Source organism: Nelumbo lutea, chromosome 3, assembly GCF_056320005.1.
Source record: "Nelumbo lutea isolate HS-2025 chromosome 3, American lotus-T2T, whole genome shotgun sequence".
Lineage (NCBI taxonomy): Eukaryota > Viridiplantae > Streptophyta > Magnoliopsida > Proteales > Nelumbonaceae > Nelumbo > Nelumbo lutea.
In genome coordinates this window covers 100256767-100261851 of record NC_142686.1, presented here as the reverse complement: position 1 = coordinate 100261851, position 5085 = coordinate 100256767, and the positions used below count along the sequence as shown (strand labels likewise).

Below are 5085 nucleotides of genomic sequence, written 5' to 3'. Positions count from 1 at the left end.
AACAATTGTATTAAATAACATTTAATATTTTCGTTTGGCAGTAAATTAATTTGAACTAACATAAATATTTTTGAATTTAATGGTAATAATATTTATTGATAATTACCAACAAAATTAACATGAAAAATAATAACAGATAAATGTTAATGTTTTTGTCAACAACAGAACATTTATAGAAATATAATAACAGAAATTACCAGAAAATTAAGTAATTAATTATCAGTATTTTTACATTAATGATATGGCCATTGCTTCAATTCTGCATGTCTTGGCTCCTACTTCAATCTCTTTTGAGGCTGTGTTTGGAAACGATGCAAATATGTAGTGTAAAACGGTTCATATAAATTGTAAAGTTGGGTTAGTTTTGCATTGACAAATTTACCTTCTTACCAAATATACTTTTAGCTGTAATGGATGCAAACACAAATTCCAATAAAGCACATGCTTTTTCTTTAGGATTTTTAGTCTGCACTCCACCTCAGAATTCTGATTTGAATTGTAGACCTACAACAATTCAAAATTATAAACACCTCCACCTATAACACCCATACCCTCCTGTGAATTTGCATCAATTCCGAGTTGGCACCTACCCCTAACTATACGGTGAGCTATGATTTCAGGAGTGGACTAAACAGTAAATTGTGAATTGTGCATACATCTTATTATCAATGTAAATTGTGCATTGATTTGTCATTTGTCAATGGAAAAATGTAATGTTGTCAAACACAAGCAAAAGTGAACAAGAGTTTAAATTTACCCTTAACTGGGATTTACACTCCATTTGCGTCGTTTCCAAACACAGCCTAAAAGTTTACTTTATCCAATACTAAATGTTAAATTTATGACACTTAATATAATTAGTGTATTAATTTAACAGAAATTCATTATATTTTAATTTAAATATGCATAGATTACTATTAATTAATGGGAAATTGTCTAAAACTCACCATGAGTTTTCAACATTTCTCTTAAACTCATCAGAACTTTTTAAAACGCCTAAAACTCACTATGTCACTAACTTGACGTTAAACATACTAATGGGTGTTAATATATTACCATTTTAACCTTCATAGAAAAATATAAAATACATATAAAATAAATTAACAGGTGTTAATATATTACCATTTAATATTTAGACATGAAAAAAGGAAAAAGTTCAAAAAATATTTTCAAATATAGAATACATAAAAACATAGAAATTACAAAAAATATAAAAAGTTATAGAAATTGCAAACAAAATAAAAATTCAAATTATAGAAACTATAGAAATTGAAAAACAAAATCAGAAAATAAAAATTGTAGAAAAACAAATAAATTACCAAAAAACAGGAAATTTTATATATTGTAGAAAATAGAAAAATGTAAAAAAACAGAAATTATAACAAAACACTAAATATGCAAAAAAAAATTAAAAACTGAAAAAGACCATTTTTCCTCTAACTCACCATTCAAGGGTAATTTGGTCATGAAAATTGTTATTTATGCTGACATGGACACCTCTGTTAAGAAGCATTAAGGGTGCACTAAAGGAAAGTAAGTTTTGGAAAATAACAACTTATGACATGGTGAATTTTAAACATTTTAAAAAATTGTGATAAATTTAAGAAAAATGTTAAAAATTCATAGTGAGTTTTAGACAATTTTCCTTAATTAATTAAGAGACACCATTAAAAATTAAGTAATTACTAGAAATGGGCAAAAATTAATTAATTCAGTTACCAAGGCAACTACTTCAAAGTCTTCAATCATGGTTTATTAATTTCATTTTCATTTACTATTCTGGCAGCAAAAAAAAATCTTATTATTCTATTTTCATTAGCAATAGATTCTTCCCTTCTATTAGTTTGGAAAACATTATTGTTAATTTAGGATTTTCCATTCAGGGTACATTTGATTTACGGGCTTGGAATTAGTCTAAGCACTCGGAATCTAATTCCTCTTTTTGATAGAATGCATCCCATTCAAGTCAATTTCGATTTCGATTTGACTGCGAACCAAACGAACCCTCAATCATCATTCCGATTTTAATTTTTTCGTGTGCACCTCGCTAATTAATAACGCTAATAACAGAACAGAACCTAATCAATCACATAAACTGAAAGGAAAGGCGAAAGTGAGTACCAACAAGCCACCGACTGAAGACTCCCTTAGTCTAATCCATTGGCAAAACAACAAAAAAGAAATCCATTTTTTATCGGGGTAAGAGGATGATTTATTGGTTTAGGCCCTAAATTATGCTGATACACGTGCATTGTGGTGGATGTTCTCAGAGTGAACACGTCGAGCAGCTTGTCTCAGGTAACTCTCATCTAGTTCTGGTCTGTGGAAGATGCCGTTTATATGGACAAAGAAACGAAAGACCCCATCAGACCTTGGTCAAGTACAAAAATGGCGGCTGGGTAAGAAACCTTTCTCTTCTTCTTTTACAGCGGTCAAGAATATATGGAGTTGTTGGATGAAGATGAACTAGCACATGTAATGGATGACGTACAGGCTACATCACCGATTTTGCGCACAAATGCGATATTAACTTGGCTTTCCGGGAGGAGGAGTGGAGTAGGAGGGGAAGACTCAAGAAGAAGAAGACGATGACCACGATGGCAATGGGGGATGTCTGGACGGGACTAGGATCGATGGTGGCTGGTTTCATGTTCTTGTGGGCTATGTTTCAGCAATACTTCCCCCACCAGCTGCGAGGCCCTCTTGATAAATACGGGCATCAATTGAAGTCTCTTGTCTACCCCTACATCCAGATTACCTTCCATGAGTACGGCGGCGAGCGTTTCAAGCGCAGCGACGTCTTCAGGGCCATTGATTCCTACCTCACTGTCAATTCCTTCAAGAGCGCCAAGCGCCTCAGGGCCGACATGGGCGAGAACGCTAAGAGTCTCATCCTCTGCATGGACGACCACGAGGAGGTCGCCGATGAGTTCGACGGCGTCAAACTATGGTGGTCTTCCAACAAAACCATCCCCAAGCCTCAGCCTTTCTCATACTTCTCCGCGCCGGAGGAGAAGCGCTTTTACAAGCTCACCTTCCATAAGCGCCACCGCGACCTCATCACCGGCCGCTACTTGAACCATGTTCTTGAGCAAGGCAAGGCGGTGCGGATGCGGAACCGGCAGCGGAAGCTGTACACCAACAACAAGAAGGCGGTGTGGAGCCATGTTGTGTTCGACCACCCGGCGACATTTGAGACTCTGGCAATGGACCCCCAGAAGAAGAAGGAGATCGTCGACGACCTCATCACCTTCAGTAAAGCCAAAGACCATTATTCCAAGATTGGTAAGGCGTGGAAACGTGGGTACTTGCTCTATGGTCCTCCTGGCACAGGTAAGTCTTCCATGGTTGCTGCCATGGCCAATCTTCTGGATTACGATGTCTACGACCTTGAATTGACTGCTGTGAACGATAACACTGACCTTCGGAAGTTGTTGATTGAGACTTCCAGTAAGTCAATCATTGTAATCGAGGATATCGATTGCTCGCTGGAGCTTTCAGGAAGAAGGAATAAGAAAAAGGAGGAAAGGGGAGATGAAGAGAAGCCGGAGCAATTTAAAGAAAAGGAGAGAACTGAAAAGGAGAGCAAGGTTACACTCTCTGGGCTTCTGAACTCCATTGATGGGCTATGGTCAGCCTGCGTAGGCGAGAGGCTTATCGTCTTTACTACTAATCATGTTGGTGAACTCGATCCTGCTCTTATACGAAGAGGACGAATGGACAAGCACATTGAATTGTCTTATTGTTGCTTTGAAGCTTTCAAGATTCTTGCCAAGAATTATCTGGACATTGACGCACACGAGTTATTTGAAAGAATTGGTCGATTGATGGAAGAAATACTGATAACACCTGCAGATGTTGCCGAGTATTTGATGCCTAAAACCCCTAATAAAAGAGATGTTGATGCTTGTCTAGAGAATTTGCTCAGAGCATTAGAGGCGAAGAAAGAGGCAGCAAGGTTGAAAGCCAATGAAGAAGTGAAGGAGATAGCAGATGCCTTGGCAGGAGAGGAAGGCAAAGGTAAGGTAGAAACCTTGACTCCTAAGGAAGGACTAAAAGAAGATAACCATTAATTAATACTGAGGTAAAAGAGGCTGAGTCGAGTCCTCATTGAGAGAAAAGAACAAGTAGAGAGGGAGAAGGCAGGAAGTAGCTAGGATTAATGGCATGCCCCATTGCTAAAAAACAGGGGATTTCAGAACTTGTAATATAATGGTCCTAATGGGGATCCTTTCTTTTCCTTTCTCTATTGATCAGTTTTCATGGTGTAAAGAAAAGATATTTCTTTTGTTCAATTAACCTCCGTCAGTAAGGGACCTGCAGAAAAAATCAACTAGTTCAATACTCCTTAGCTCAACTTCTTGAAGCCGAGGTTTTAACTAGACTTTTCATCTACTGTCCTCAGCATTTAGAACTGTCACTTGCTACTGTTCTTTCTATAGAGTATAGATCACCTTTTGCTACGTCAAAAATGTGTATGTGCACCTATTACTCTCTCTCTCTCTCAAACAAATTCATCCATGGTTATTATGAATTATGGTTAGACTGGGAAATTACTTTGACATGAATTGGCTTTGTTGCCTCATTTTTTTTTCTCATCTATCTTCATGTTTTATGTTCAACTCGGTTGTATTTTTATTTTCTTTTGTAAAATTTCAGTCATCTGAAGGGTCTGACCCTAACTGGAGTTCTACCTGACAGAATAAATTCTGGGATCTTCTACATTCTTTCCTTTTGAACACAAAGAAAGTTGCTTGATCATCCAAAAATTGTGGTTAGATTGTGATGCCCCAAACGACTGTAAGATTTCAACAATTTTTATGTTGGTATGCCCCATATCTGATTATCAGTGGCTTGAGATCCGGGCCATTTTTCTGCCAACAACCATTTAAAATTGAGAAAGACTTTCTCTAAAGCAGAGATTTTAGTCACAACTTCACAACAATGTCAATGGGTTCATATTCTTTTACCTTTTACTGCATTTCTAATTCTGTAGCTCTAACAGAACCATTTGATAGGATGACTTGACTGAGCTTATTGTGCATGGCAGATCCCTTCTAGTGGATCAATTCTGGTGGCACTTGC

General features: G+C 36.9%; 1 pseudogene across 1 annotated transcript; it reads left to right on the top strand.

The window, feature by feature from the left end:
- Nucleotides 1-2245: 2245 nt before the first annotated feature.
- Nucleotides 2246-4472, top strand: LOC148867153 (AAA-ATPase At3g28580 pseudogene; annotated as a pseudogene). The gene has a single exon (XR_016110825.1). The product of XR_016110825.1 is annotated as an AAA-ATPase At3g28580 pseudogene (transcript).
- Nucleotides 4473-5085: the final 613 nt, after the last annotated feature.